Here is a 16,239-nt window from a genome sequence, read left to right as displayed (position 1 = left end):
TGTACAGTGCTTCAGCAAAGAGCTTTCTCTCTCTCTCTCTCTCTCTCTCTTCTCCTAGGCTGAAACTAGAGAAACAGCCAGTACTACTGGGTAATTTCAAACTCCAGGCCAATCAGAGCCCAGAACAACAACATTCTAAAAAAGCTGGTTACATCACTACAGGCATTTTCTTTATCTGTGTTAACTAAAAAAGGTCAGTTCTTTGTAACAAGTTATAGAATATGCCTCAGTGCACCTAAATCTACATGCCAGGATTTATGCAATGTTTTTGTTGGTGTAAATGGAGGCATGTAGATTTAGGCGCTGATATATATCAACTAAGCATATTCTATATAACCACGCCTAAATCTATGTGCCGCTTATATAGTATGCTTAATTGGCATTGATTTCTGCTTTAATCTTTTTTAGGCACCATATATGCTCAGTGTGCTGTGGTAGCTAAGAAAACAAATAGAATGTTGGGTATTATTAGGAAAGGAATGGAAAACAAAAGTGAGGACATTATAATGCCATTGTATCAGTCCATGGTGCAACCGCACCTCGAATACTGTGTTCAATTCTGGTCACCGCATCTCAAAAAAGATACAGTGGAATTAGAAAAGGTACAAAGAAGGGTATGTAATCCATAACTTAGTTGTAACAAATGTATTTCTATTATTCAAGTATTATTGTAAGCCACACTGAGCCCGCAAATAGGTGGGAAAATGTGGGATACAAATGCAACAAATAAATAAATAAATAAAATAAAGGGGATGGGACAACTTCCCTATGAGGAAAGGCAAAAGCGGCTAGGGCTCTTCAGCTTGGAGAAAAGGCGGCTGAGGGGAGATATGATAGAGGTCTATAAAATAATGAGTGGAGTTGAACGGGTAGATGGGAAGCGTCTGTTCACGCTTTCCAAAAATACTAGGACTAGGGGGCATGCGATGAAGCTACAATTAAATTTTAAAACGAATTGGAGAAACGTTTTCTTCACTCAACGTGTAAATAAACTCTGGAATTCATTGCCAGAGAATGTGGTAAAAGCAGGTAGCTTAGCGGAGTTTAAAAAAGGTTTGGACGGCTTCCTAAAGGAAAAGTCCATAGACCATTATTAAATGGACTTGGGGAAAATCCACTATTTCTGGGATAAGCAGTATAAAATGTTTTGTACTTTTTTGGGATCTTGCCAGGTATTTGTGACCTGGATTGGCCACTGTTGGAAACAGGCTGCTGGGCTTGATGGACCTTTGGTCTTCCAGTATGGCAATACTTATGTATTTATGTAATAAACTCAAATTTGGAAGCTTTATTGTATTATAGGGTTCAATCTCTGTTAGAGACTGGTTAACATACGTTAACATTTTGAATTCTTCCCATACATGGGCATTCATAGCAAAGATTGAGAGGTTTGCTTGCATTTCAATGTTTTTGCAAGGTCTATTTTAAGATTTTGGAATCTTCTCTTCTGCCCAGAGGAGATTTATAAGTGAATTTTTCCTGGCCTAAACCTCCCACTTCCCCCTGCCCAAAAAAAGAAAAACTAGGAACTTCCTATTGCAATTTTTCTTCCATTGAGCACATACATCCTGTTTACTTTCCTAGCCTGAGGGACTTGATTAAATGGCAAGTCTGCATGCTGGCAGGTGATGGGCACCTGCCTCCTGCTCTCTTATGTATTCCAGGTGCCTGAAGTCCCATTGTTTTGACAATATAGAAGTGAGAGACAGTGGAGAAGATTCAAGGTTAGTTGTGGACTTGTGTGGCATGCTGGCCTTATGGATGCCCATGCCTGCAGTGATTTATCAAAGCCAAATGTACTGCTGAGTGATGTGTGGTCTCAAGAAGGTCCCACGGGGCGTGAAGCAAAAAATAAAAAAAGGTGGGAGAATAAGCCAGGCTATCCAAAGGTAGGAACCAATTATGAGTCAATTTTAATATATTACTGTTTTATCATTATTTGTTTAAAGATTAATAAATTTTGTTTTTCTACCAAATTGGTTCCTACCTTTGGATAGCCTGGCTTATTCTCCCACCTTTTTTTATTTTTTGGTCTCAAGAAGGCACAGTCTAAGTGGTGGACAAACAAGTCATTTTTAGCGTCACTAACAGCTAAGCACAGATTCTCAGTGCTCTGAGCCATAAGGAGCCTCAAACGTGAAGTCGAACACCATGGGGCTTCTTATTCATGGTAAATTTCAAGAGGAAATTGTAGTCTAATGGCAAATTTTTCAGAAAACTACAGAATAAGTGGCAAAAAAATCAAGCACCATCATACAGCCTGTATTATAAAAGTTTGTTCCCTTAGGCACAAAATAGAACAAAATATGTGATGAAAACTGCAACAAAGAAAAAGAGAAATTCTGGGGGTAACTTTTAAAAATTATTTTTTGCGTGTTCCATGTTTGATGTGCAGAAATAGCTACACATCGGTGTTCCTGGAGGAATATTCTGGGTGGAGAAGGGTGAAGTTACAATGGGGGAGATTCTTTACATGGTGCCTGCAAAATCCACGTGGAAATCATTTTCACCTAAGCATATTCATATTCAATAAGATTTAGGCACAGTGTATAGAATACGCTTCGTTGATATCCCAAAGCCTAAAACTACACGCCTCCATTTACACCGATGAAAATGTGGCGTAAATCCCTGCGTGTAGATTTACTCAGACTGGGACATATTCTATAACAACATGCATAAATTTGGGAATGCCCACAAAATGCCCATTCCCCGCCCATAGTCACGCCCCTTTTGAACTGCACACTTTAGAATTTAGGCGCAGTTCATTACAGCATACACTTAGCAAGTTATGTGCATAAATTCTAATTATTGCCAATTAGTGCACATTATTGCTTGTTAAGTGCTGTTAACAATGCTGATTGGCTTGTTAAGCCAGTTAAGTTTCGCGCATTGTTATGGAATATGCATAGATTTAGGCGCGGAATGCTAGGAGCGATATATAGAATCCAGAAGAATGTATTTGGCCCTTATCTGCCATCATGTTTCTATTCCAGAAAGCAACACGGGCCTTCTGCTGCACCCACAATCTGAGTTCAAGTCCTGTACTGGGAATCCTGTCAGGTAGTTGGTTTCTAGCCAGCTCAACCAGTAAATGGTATTAGCACGGGGGGAGGGGGGGGGGTGGAAGCAAAAATGAATGGGGAATGCAATGGGAAAGCATACCAAGAAGTAGTGGTGCCCATACGTTCTCCACAACTTGGATATAGAGGGTTACCTTACCTTCTATAAAGTAATTGAATACACACATACATGCACACCTGTCTCAGAGCTGTGGACATTTGGGAATCATTGTAAGGCCTGTTGTATGTTTATGATGCTTCCATTGGAAGGAAGTGGAGGGGAGGCAATGGGGGCAAAATTCTCCAGGCCCGGCCTCCAAGAGAGGGGGGAGCAAGCTCGGGCCCAGCGCCAGCAAGCTTCTTCCTGCCTGCTTCCGGGTCTGCGTGCTGCCCAGGACCCACATGAATGCATTAATACAATGCAATGGAGGCAGTGCATGCAAATCTCTCTCATGAATATTCATTGTAGGTATCCTGAAAACCTGACTGGCTGGGGTGTCTTCAGGACCAGGTTTGGGAACAGTGGCCTAATGGTTAGTACAGTGGGCTGAGAACCTGGGAAACTGGGTTTAATTCCAACTGCAGTTGCTTGTGACTCTGGGCAAGTCACGTAACCCTCCAGATACAACACTTAGATTATGAGCCCACAAGGGACAGAGAAACTACTTAGATATAAACTGATTTGGTTTTACCACAGAAAGGCAGTATATGAAATCCATGATATTTTACCCTTTATGTGATAGGCACACTTTTGAGAATTTTTACAGGCATCCCGCTATAAACTTAACCCTTCAAATAATTTTAATAGTTTGTAATCAAATATATTTTATTTGGCCTGGCAATTCTCTTCTGCTGTCTTTTGGGTTTCTAGCTCAGTTGGAACCAGGACTGGGTTCTGGCAAGTGGCACCGTCGTTTGTAACTACCTGAGTTTTCTCCTTCGCTTTTTATATCCTCTTTGCAACTCAGCACCAGCCACTTCAGCAGCAGTTTATTTATTTATTGCATTTGTATCCCACATTTCCCCACCTCTTTGCAGGCTCAATGTGGCTTAAAATTCATCATGAATAGTGGAAATATATAAGAAAATAGACATTTAGTATTGCATAAGGATCTTTGCTAACATGATAATGATATAGCATGATAGTAGTTTAACAAGCAAATATCGTAAGGCAATTCTGGATGTATGCGTAGGAGTTAATATTTGTTGATCTTTGTGGTATGCCTTGTTAAAGAGATGGGTTTTCAGTAGTTTGCGGAAGTTATTTAGTTCATAGATCGTTTTTAAGTTGCGCGGCAGCGCGTTCCAGAATTGTGTGCTCAAGTAGGAAAAGGTGGACGTAGACCCTTACAGTTGGGAAAGTGAAGATTGAGGAATGTGCGGGATGATTTCTTAGCGTTCCTGGGTGGTAAGTCTATCAGGTCTGACATGTAGGCTGGGGCATCTCCGTGAATGATTTTGTGAACTAATGTACATATTTTGGTCAGGGGCCACAAACCATGGCTGCCTTCAGAAGAAAGGGGCCCCTTTGCTAAACCATGTTAGGAAATGGACTTAGTGCATCTTAACGTAAGACTTCACTGTGAAATAAGCCCATTTCTAATGCAGCAGTATTTTAGGCATTGTTCCATTTGTTTTTTAGGTCGTATGCTAACAGGTAATAGGAAATTAAGGTGGGAGCATTCAGCACCTCCTAAATAGGAGGCAGCAAGTGCTGCTGCATTAATTTTATTTTCTGGTACCGAGCACAAATCACATGGTACCTGGAAAATGAGTACGGGAATCTGCATTATCGTTAGCACATGCTAATTAGAGTGCACAAGCACAATAACTGTTTCACACTACAATCAAAGGTACTAAGCCACTTAGATTACTGCAATGGAATTTATGCAGGATGTAAAGAACAAACCTTAAAGAAACTTCAGACCGCTCAAAACATGGCAGCTAGGCTTACATTTGGTAAAATGCGATTTGAAAGTGCAAAATCCCTCCACGAAAAACTACACTGGCTCCCAATCAAAGAACGCATCGCCTTCAAAATCTGCACCCTGGTTCACAAAATCATCTACGGAGAAGCCCCGAGTTACATGACAGACTTGATCGACTTACCAATTAGAAATACATCCGAATCAACACGATCTTAATCTAAATCTGCAGTACCCAAGCTGCAAAGGACTTAAATACAAAACAACTTGCACATCTAGTTTTTCCTACATAAGCACACAACTGTGGAACGCATTACCAAAAGCCTTGAAAATGACGTACGACCACCTAAACTTCCGGGAGTCACTAAAAACCAACCTGTTTAAAAAGGCATACCCTACCGATCCAATTTAAATGCCTAATCTCTGCAACACAACCAAACTAAAGCACGTAATAGTCATAACACAACTCTTCCGTTCTCCGATTCCCTAATGTGGCTGTGCCACATGAACTTGATCTTACCACAACATCACCCTGTATTTGTTCACACCGGAGCCTGCAAAGGCCTCTCCGGTACTATGTAAGCCACATTGAGCCTACAAATAGGTGGGAAAATGTGGGATACAAATGTAACAAATAAATAAATAACACCCATTCCCCGCCCATGCTATGCTCCCTTCCCAAATATATTTTAAAAACTAAAGAATAAGCAATTAGCGTACGCCGAGACAAACTACCGCCTTTTCTTCCCACATTAAGTACACGTTTGTGCTTAATCCGGCTGATATACAAAACCATTTAAGAGACAAGGAAAAGCACCTGGCCGGTTAAATGGTACTTAGCCGGCTATCCGCCGACATTCAGTGGGAGATAAGCTGTCTCCCGCTGAATATTTCTGGATTAGCACTTTGCAGATAGCTGGTTATATTGCGTGATATAACTGTTTATCTGCCAATTTTCAGTGCATCGCTGGCTAAGTTTGGCAGCCAAATCTGGCTGCGTCAATAGCAGGTCTATCTTTGGCGGCTATGAATTTAGCCAGCCAGAGCAGAATATCAGCTTGGCCAGCTATGTTCTTAGCAGCTAAAAATAAACCAGATATTCATTGCCGGTCACTGGAAATGGCCCAGCATTGAATATCCAGATTCAGCACTGACCAAAGGAGGCAGCCTGGTTACCTCTTGTGGTCTGAATATCGGGCCCAATGTGTTTTAGTAAAGAGGCCCATATTTAACATGGTCCCAAAATCTGGCCACTAGATGTCACTACAGAGCAATATCTGAGGCCTCTGCCCACCCTCTGCAGCATTGCCAGTCCCAGCCAGCCTAGAATGGGAAAACCAGGCCTGTGGTTGATTTCCAACCTTCTCTCTCCCAACACACAAAGGACTGACAAGCAACAAATTGCGAAGCAGAGTCCAGAGTGAAAGACCGGAAACCATAGTTGAACAGGGTTGTAAACGTTTTTTTTTAAATAAAACTAATTAGTCATGGTTACAAAATGGTGGCAGGAAAACATAATTATTGACTTTCACATATTTTGCATCTACTGCCAGTGTGTGGCTTTATCCTGAATACAAATGAACTAACGAGTTATATATAAAGGAAATCAATGAACATTAAGTGTAACAAGGGGGGGGGGGGGCGATATTTAAAAGGCTATATGCAGCTTGCTTCATAGTTAACCACATATCTCAATATATGACTGAACATTCAATGGGTAGGGCCAAAACTGATGTTTAATGCTGTCCAGATAACTTCATATGTTGAGCAAGGCCACACAAAGTGCTGTCCTAACTTAAAAGCAGAAAGAGCACAAATACAGCACCCCTACTAAATAAATAGGGCCACTCAGATAGATAAGTAGCTAAGGGGGTCTTTTATGTAGGTGTGCTGGCATTTTTAGCACACATTAAAAAACGCTAAAGACACCAATGTATTCCTATGGGCATCTTTAGAATGCGCCTATTTTTAACACGCATTAAAAATGCCAGCACGCTTACGTAAAAGACCCCCCAAGTCATCTGCTTACCTTTACACAGTAGCCAGACAGCTCAATATTGCACCCCTCCCCAAATATTTACAGACTCTCAGAATCTAAAACTATACTTGAAAAACTAGAAAAATGCTCATTTATATATCCAAACCTCCTGGAATTTGTTGCTGTTTTTGGACAAAGCGGATGGAGGTTGTATAACAATAGCAAGGTTGCACTTTATAGCAAAAGTAATTAAAGTACAGTTCCTTATACTGGAAAGCAATCCATTACATGCCCTTAGGACCTGTCATTTCCTTGTAAAATAATACAATCAACTTCATTATTGAGTAACAATTGTCCACTGTTTAATAAAGCAGCATTACATTCTCACAATTAAGTTTGTCTGAACGAGCAAACAAGAACTGTTCTACATTATAACCTACTTTCATCCCATCAAACCAATTGGCAAACACCCCAAAGTGCATCCAACTGCCTTCTTCTAATTCACTTGAGGGTCTGCATTCATCCCATGTTGAGAATGTAAATTCTTTTCTCAGAGACCACAAACAGCTGAAGAAGGAACTATAGCATCTCCCAATACACATTCCTTTACCTTCACCATCAAGACCTTTAAAGTGGCAGGCAGAATAGTAGGCTTCGGTGAAGCCCTGCAGTTTGTTTTATGCTTCTTAATAAACTTGCAAAAAGTGCTGTAACGGGGCCAGTTGGTGACAGTGAAGGTCTCGCAGCTATGAGGCTTATATGTAGCGAGGGTTTGCATTGGGTTCCCATGGTTATTATTTGCATACCAGATTACACAACCTTTTACAGACTCATGTAATGGACCTTCCCTTCTTTGAGTTTACAGGCAAGACAGACATAAGCAGAATGAAAAACAGTTACAAAGGTGGTATGTGGCAAGGGAGGATTTTGAATATTATCAAATGTGATGTTGGGGCTGTGAATCCTTGAGAAGAGCTCTAGTTATGGATTTATTATCTATTGTTAATTAGTGCTGAAAAACAGGTATTTTCTGTTATTACCCATGAATACCTGAAACCTAGGCCACATTTGGGTTAAAAAAAGATTTTTGATTGATCTTTCAATGGAAAGACAATAGAAAGTCACTAACCAGATGGCAGGGGGTTAATTGAGGATTAACCATGATTAACTGGGAGAGGGAAAGGCAGCTTGTAGTGAGCATAGTTGTAAAGAATTTGTTTACCTAACTGGTAATTGGCCAAAAAATATACATTTGCTAAGTCTTCAGGGGAAAGCCAGGGCTCAAGCTAAAAGGTGGAGAGGGTGAGAGATGAAAAGGTTGTTTGTTGGAAGGATAAAAAACATTCCATAGGGAACAAGAGGAGTGATGATGGGAGAAAGAGATTCGATGATGGACTGAAATATGTTGGATGGTTGGCAAATAGTTTTGATGGTAAATAGGAGATGAACCTTTTTGTGCTGAGAGGAGTGTGAGAAGAAAATGGAGCACTAATTAACTAAGGGAGCAGATGGGAAATGCTGTTGATCAGAGGATCCGATCCTTTAAACCAAATAATAAGTAACCCTACATCACCCCCTACTGCTAACCTCCCAAAGTAGCTGCACCTTAAATACACATGTTAACACACCTTAATAACTACCCCCCTGAATTACGAAGAAGAGCAATGACTGCCCTTGAGTCAAGGAATTTTCCACTCTGTTATCTGACGACTTTTCTAAGAAGATCTCAGGTGCCTTGATGTCACCCACAGAAATAGAGAATGACGGCAGATAAAGACCATCAAGGCAATGCATAGATGCATGCAGTTGCACATGTCTTGTGTGCATAAATGCCAACTTAACTGGCAGTTATTTATACAATTGCACTAGGCATTAGTCTATAAGGTTATTGCCTAAATGCTATAGCAAGTAACTGCAAAGGGAGCATGCACATGGGCGGGCCATGGACATGTCATGAAGTGACACGCACAACTTAGACTATCAGTTGTGCATATTGCATGGTGCACCCAGGAGCGCCTACTCAAGTCAGCCATTGACCTCATATGTGAGAACGTCTAAATTTCAGCACCCCAAAGTGGCTTTGCAATAGTATTCTCATTGCGGTACCTAGATTAAGGTGCCAGTTTATAGAATTGCCCTTCATATGTTCTATCCAGTCTGCCTATCAATACGAACTGATAATCTCCATTAACTCTACTTCCTTAGAGATCCTCTGTGCTTGTCCTATTCATTTTTATTTATTTATGTAAAAGATGAATAACCCACATCATCTACAATTCTCGGTGGTTTATAACCAACATACAAAATTTAAAATACAGTTTGAATGAGCTGCATCCCATTTGCCGCTCCAGGAATCACTAGCGCAGTTTAGTAAAAGGGGCCCATAGTACAAGAAAAGACAAATTAAATAGCATATATAAATGAACAAAACACTAAAAAAATAATAATCATCACAAGGCTAAAGACTTTATAGGAAGGCCGAGAAAAAGAACTATAGTAAAATATATCAGTCACAAAAAATATATTTTAAATTTTTTTATTTATGCAAATTTTACACTAACAAAGAAAAAATTCTTTGTCCAGAAATAACTGAAAATATCTTGAAAAGTATAAAACTTAAGAGGAGCTCTAACACAAAAGAAATCAGCTCTGAAAAATTAATACTTCAACTGGGCTTTCCCCGACTGAGGCTCGGCTGCCTAAACGTAGTGTAGCTTGACACAGCTTCACAGCACCAGAGTTCTGTCCTTATCTTAGCATAATAAGGGGTATTTTTACTAAGGTGCTAAATGATAAGAAGCCCATAGGAATATTTATTTATCACATTTTCCCAATGTGGCTTACAATAAACCGAAAAGGCTATCGCCAGTCTAGTAGTTATACAATTACAATATATTGTGGAAATCAGAGAGGATAGATAGAACAAGGTAAAAAGGGGAAAGGTAAGCGAGTTCAAAATGGTCCGTTTATATTCTGTTTTGAAGAACTTTAGGATTTATGTTGGATCCCGGTGGTAGGCCTTCCCGAATAGGCTGGTCTTGAGTAATTTCCTGAAGTTGAGATGGTTTCAAGTAGTTTTGACAGCTTTAGGCAGTGCATTCCAGAATTGGGTGCTAATAAAGGAAAAGGAGGAAGCGTAGGTGGATTTATATTTGAGGCCATTGCAGGTAGGATAATGGAGATTAAGGAATGAACGGGATGTGCTTGATGTATTCCTGGCTGGAAGGTTGGTGACATCATTTATCGCATGCTAATCATTAGCATACACGAAGGGGTCCTTTTACTAAGATGCATAGGCGCCTATGCACATACAACATGCATCAAATTAGAACTGCTGCCCAGTCAATGCATGCCCTGGGCGGTAATTCTAATTTCTATGCGTGTCCAAAATGCACGGCAGAAAATATTTTCTATCGCGTGGAACTAACTGGGTGGTAATCGGCAGTGTACGCGCACTGATGATTACTGCCCAGTTAATGTGTGAGACCTTACCGCTAACCAATGGGTGGTGGTAAGGTCTCAGGCGCACTGTTTTTTATTTTGCCGCATGTCCATTTTTAGAAAAATAAAAAAGACCTTTTTTGCAGGTGTGCTTGACCTGTGCATGTCCAATACACATGTCTACACCAGCACAGGCCATTTTTTCAGCACACCTTCTTTTATTTATTTAGATTTTGCTCACACCTTTTTCAGTAGTAGCTCAAGGTGAGATACATTCAGGTACACTGGCTATTTCTTTGTCCCAGGAGGGCTCACAATCTAAGTTTGTACCTGAGGCAATGGAGGGTTAAGTGACTTGCCTAAGATCACAAGGAGCAGCAGTGGGATTTGAACCAGCCACCTCTGGATTGCAAGACCGGTGCTCTAACCACTAGGCCACTTCTCCACTTAGTAAAAAGGCCCCTAAATCCATTACCGCACCTTAGTATCTCTTAATGATGGCAGAAAAACACCTGTACAGTCCATCCAGTATGCCCAACAAGGTGGCCTGAGCAGATACCTCCCTTCCATCCTACTTTCTGTCACATTAGCTAGAAAATAAAAATGATTATATGTAACGTAACCTAGGATGCTTAATGTGGTTCTCCCAGTGGCGTACCAAGGAGGGGGCGGTGGGGGCAGTCTGCCCCGGGTGTCAGTGGGTGGGGGGGTGATCCGCTTCGCTCCCGCTGCTCCCACCCTACTTTAAAAAAAAAATTTTTTAAGCGTCGTTGCAGGCAGCGCCTCGCGTCTGCCCTGCAGAAGTAAATCTCTTCGCTTCGAAGTTCGTCGTCGTCGGGCCTCACTGTGTCCCGCCCTCCTCTGAGGAAACTTCCTATTTCCGCGAGGGCGGGACATAGTGAGGCCCGACGACGACGAACTTCGAAGCGAAGAGATTTACTTCTGCAAGGCAGACGCGAGGCGCTGCCTGCAACGACGCTTAAAAATTTTTTTTTAAAGGTAGGGTGGGAGCAGGAGAGTCGGATCGGGGTCCTCAGATGGGAGAGGGGTATTGTGGGGGTTCTCACATGGGGAGGGGGTTTTCATATGGGAGAAGGGGACTGAGTGGGGAGGGGGGTTTCAGATGAGAGAGGGGTGTTGTAGGGGTTCTCACATGGGGAGGGGAGGGGAGGGGGTTTTATATGGGAGAAGGGGACTGGGGTGGGGAGGGGGTTCTCAGATGGGAGAGGGGTGTTCTGGGGGTTCTTAGATGCGGAGGGGGTTTTCAGATGGGAGAAGGGGACTGGAGTGGGGAGGGGGTTTCCAGATGTTAGAAGGGGACTGGGGTGGGGTGGAGGTTCTCAAATGGGAGAGGAGAGGGGTGTTCTGGGGGTTCTCAGATGGGAGAAGGGGTGGGGAGGGGTTCTCAGATGGGAGGAGGGGGCTCTCAAATGGGAGAAGGGGGCTGGAACTGGGGTCTGAGAAGGGGTCATGATGGAAAATGGGGCATGCCTGGGTCAGGTTGGAGAATGGGTCGGGCTGAAAAGGGGGGCAAGGCATGTGGATGAAGGTGGCTGAAACTGGGGGCTGAAGGAGAGTAGGTGGGATAAGGGGGCTAGTACTGGGACTGGGGGCTGAAAGGCAGCAGGGGCTGAAATTGTGGGGACTGGGGGCTGAAAAGGAGACAGGGAGAAGTGGCTGGGGCTGAAGCTCAGGACTGGTGACAGAAAAGGGCTGGGGTTGAAACTGGGGGCTAAAAAGGGGACAGGGAGAAGTGGCTGGGGGCTAAAGCTCGGGACTGGTGGGAGACAAGGACTGGGGCTGAAACTGGGGACTGGTGGGATAGTGGGGCTGGAACTAGGGGCTGGAAAAAAGGGGCAGAGAGGGGACAGATCCTGGATGGAAGGGGGAGTGGGAGGGAGGGCAGACCCTAGATGGATGGGAGAGGGAGGGCAAATGGTGGATTGAGCGGACAGAGAGAAAGGGCAGACAGTGGATGGAAGCGATAGAAAGGGCAGAGAGTGAATGGAAGGGGGAGAGAGAGAGGGCAGACAGGGGCAGATGGTGGATGGAAGGGGCAGAGATAGAGGGCAGATGTAGATGGGAGAGAGGGCAGACATTGGATGGAGGGGACAGCAGAGAGGGCAGACACTGGATGGCAGAGAGAGAAGAAAGACAGATGCTGGATGGAAGGAAGACAGTGAAAAGAAGATGAGGAAAGCAGAAACCAGAGACAACAAACTGTAAATAAAATATATATTTTTTATTTTTTTTGCTTTAGGATAAAGTAGTATTGTAGCTGTGTTAATGTTTATAATAGAACATGTAAACAAGGTAATCTTTTATTGGACTAATTTTAATACATTTTGGCTAACTTTCGGAGAACAAAACCCCCTTCCTCAGGTCCGGATAGGATATTGTAACAACACTATACTGTATTGACCTGAGGAAGGATGTTTTGGCCTCTGAAAGCTAAATGTATTAGTCCAATAAAATGGTATTATTTTATTTTCTAGATTTGTTTTATTTCTATTTGTTAATTTGTAAAGTGGTGATTGGTACTTGTTAGTTTTTTCAAATTTACATCTGCTGTCTTTATGTTTTGCACAGTACTAGGGGACATTTTCTGTTTCTGTGGTGTTGCATTGTATGCAGAGTCTGGCATCTTGGGGGTTCAGTTCAATTTTTGTCTAAATAGAAAGTTTATTATTGCTTATTCTATAGTGGATTAGGGTGTATCTGTGTTTGTGAAAAAGACATGGCTTTCGGTTGGCATTGACTGTGCAAGATGGACGATCTGTGTTATTCTGCCTGGTTTTGTTTTACAGTAGGTGAATTGATGTTCTAGTGCTCACTGTAGTGTTTAAGATGCTTTCCTTTTCCTTGTGTGACTTGTAGAAATTACTGCTTATGGTATGCTAGAATTGCTCTATAGGTCCTGAGTGTTTTGTATTCTCGGCATGCCTAGTACTAGATTTTGGAGACGGGGGTGTTAAAAAAATGACCGGCCCCCGGGTGTCAACTACCCTAGGTACGCCACTGGGTTCTCCACATGTATTTTGTCTACTTGTCTTCCCCACATTTTATCTAACCGGCCGCTTAGGTATGCTCTGCTTAGTGGTATATTCTGAACCCTGCCTTAGCCCTGTCCCTTAGAATTCTTCCACCTATAGTAAGTAAAAGCACTTGTGAACGATCCCACATACGTGCTCTTACTTGTATATAGGATGAGCAATTTTATAAAATCAAGAATATAGGGGTCAGAAGGGAGCCGCAACGATAAGGAACACAAACCCAATCTGTGAAACAATGTTGAAATATTTAGACAATCACTTATGGAGAAAAAAAGTCTCAATGGCCTACACAAATAGAGATTACTCCATAAAAATCACCATCATCAGCAAAAAAATACTCCATACATAAGCAATAATTACATCCAGTAGAGAATATCAACCAAAAATCATGTGACAAAACTCATCAAAAGGAGCAACAAGATATCATGAAAAGATACTTAGCACATCGAGGTTGCTCCAAACAAACATATTGCCATCAGCAAGGAGTCCAACTGAAAGATGTAGCACTTTTGGTGTCTTCAAAAAAATATATAACACAATCCCAACAGGGACCTCTGTTTTGCTTATGCCACATCAAGAAAGCGTATCCAAAAGTTTGCTAAAAAAGAAACATCAACAGTGAAAACAGTTATAAACAAATGACCAAACACATACTATTGGGAAAACATACCAAAGACGGCCGCAGCAGCTAAATTAAACACTAGGCCGAGGGACTAAAGGTGGTGACAAGTGACTCTCAAAAACTGAAAACCACCATTAGAAAATGGCATGTGAAAAACTCTTTAAATTGTCAAATGTAACAAATATCCATGCACATAGTATTAGCATTAAGCCCCAGGGATTCAAGTTCAAGTTCATCTTTATTGCCACTGTAAGTAGAACAAAGGTTCAGCATTGTTCATTCTGGTGGAAGAGTTTTGTAAAATCTCAGGTCATGCATTTTTACCTTCAGAAGTGGATTGCCAAACTAATAACCCTGGTGGAGAGGGGCATGTTAATAGAACATCTGGATCAGCAGTAGGTCTGTGTGATTACCTGAGCCAGCTGGTTTTGTTTATGCTCTGCATTAGCTTCTGAATAGCATTGATTATTATTATTCATAATACAGATAAGTGATTCTCAATTCTATCCTGGGAGCAACAGTCAGGTTCTCAGGATATCTGCAGTATTCATTGCATGCAAATTTCTCTAATGCACATTCATTGCAGATATCCTGAAATCCAAACTGGCTGTTCTCCCCCAGAACAGGTTTGAGAACCATTGATATAGATTATTGTAAGCCAACAGCCAATTTGATATCTTTACTGTAACACAATCGTCATCATTGATTGTCGTTAGCCATAAAACAGTGGTTCCCAAACCTAGTCCTGGATACCCACAATGAATTCCCTCCACTGCATGCAAATCTATCTTATGAATATTCATTGTAGATATATTGAAAACCTGAGTGGCTGGGGTGCCTCCAGGAGCAGGTTTGGGAACCACTTCCATAAGAAATCTCTCTATATAATGTGCCTTGATAGCCTACAACAGCGCATATTTGCATCCTACAAACCAAGACATGGAGGTGGTTTGAGCCATCAGAGTAGAGAAAGATCCTGTGCACATCTCTTCCTCCCTCCTTCTCCCGATATTTTATGCCAACTCATATTGACCAGAACAAGGGGCCAGATTCTATATAAGGTGCAGTCAGTAGCACGCATTAAACTGTGTGCATAGCCAGTTTACGTGTGCTACTCAATTGAGTGATCAGCCAATCAGTGACGATAACTGGCCGATAACAACCACTTATCATCACTAATTGGCAATAATTGGAATTTACATGCACTTGTTTTTAGGCATATTCTAAGAAGCTCATATAAATTCCAACACATATAGCTGAAAAGGCGGTATGGCCATAGGAGGACTGTGGGCGTGTCAGGGGCATCACTCAAATTAATGCGCTTTGTAGAATTTGGGGGAACGTGCCTACATTTAGGTGCAGGTATTTACTTCCAGTGGTATAAATGGTCAGGCCTAAATGTAGGCGCTTACCCAGGCCGTATGTGCTATTCTGTAGACCGTGCCTAACTTTAGGTGCATTATACAGTGGGGGAAATAAGTATTTGATCCCTTGCTGATTTTGTAAGTTTGCCCACTGACAAAGACATGAGCAGCCCATAATTGAAGGGTAGGTTATTGGTAACAGTGAGAGATAGCACATCACAAATTAAATCCGGAAAATCACATTGTGGAAAGTATATGAATTTATTTGCATTCTGCAGAGGGAAATAAGTATTTGATCCCCCACCAACCAGTAAGAGATCTGGCCCCTACAGACCAGGTAGATGCTCCAAATCAACTCGTTACCTGCATGACAGACAGCTGTCGGCAATGGTCACCTGTATGAAAGACACCTGTCCACAGACTCAGTGAATCAGTCAGACTCTAACCTCTACAAAATGGCCAAGAGCAAGGAGCTGTCTAAGGATGTCAGGGACAAGATCATACACCTGCACAAGGCTGGAATGGGCTACAAAACCATCAGTAAGACGCTGGGCGAGAAGGAGACAACTGTTGGTGCCATAGTAAGAAAATGGAAGAAGTACAAAATGACTGTCAATCGACAAAGATCTGGGGCTCCACGCAAAATCTCACCTTGTGGGGTATCCTTGATCATGAGGAAGGTTAGAAATCAGCCTACAACTACAAGGGGGGAACTTGTCAATGATCTCAAGGCAGCTGGGACCACTGTCACCACGAAAACCATTGGTAACACATTACGACATAACGGATTGCAATCC

The 16,239-nt window shown here is 42.0% G+C and overlaps 1 protein-coding gene across 1 annotated transcript in view; it reads left to right on the top strand.

Annotated features, from left to right (window-relative positions):
* SEMA3G (semaphorin 3G) overlaps positions 1-16,239 on the top strand; it is a 260,655-nt gene that overhangs the window by 46,400 nt on the left and 198,016 nt on the right. The gene's annotated exons all lie outside the window — the stretch shown is intronic.

This window comes from Microcaecilia unicolor, chromosome 6 (assembly GCF_901765095.1).
Source record: "Microcaecilia unicolor chromosome 6, aMicUni1.1, whole genome shotgun sequence".
NCBI lineage: Eukaryota > Metazoa > Chordata > Amphibia > Gymnophiona > Siphonopidae > Microcaecilia > Microcaecilia unicolor.
Note: the sequence above shows the minus strand (reverse complement) of the source record. Positions and strands in the feature narration are given on the sequence as shown.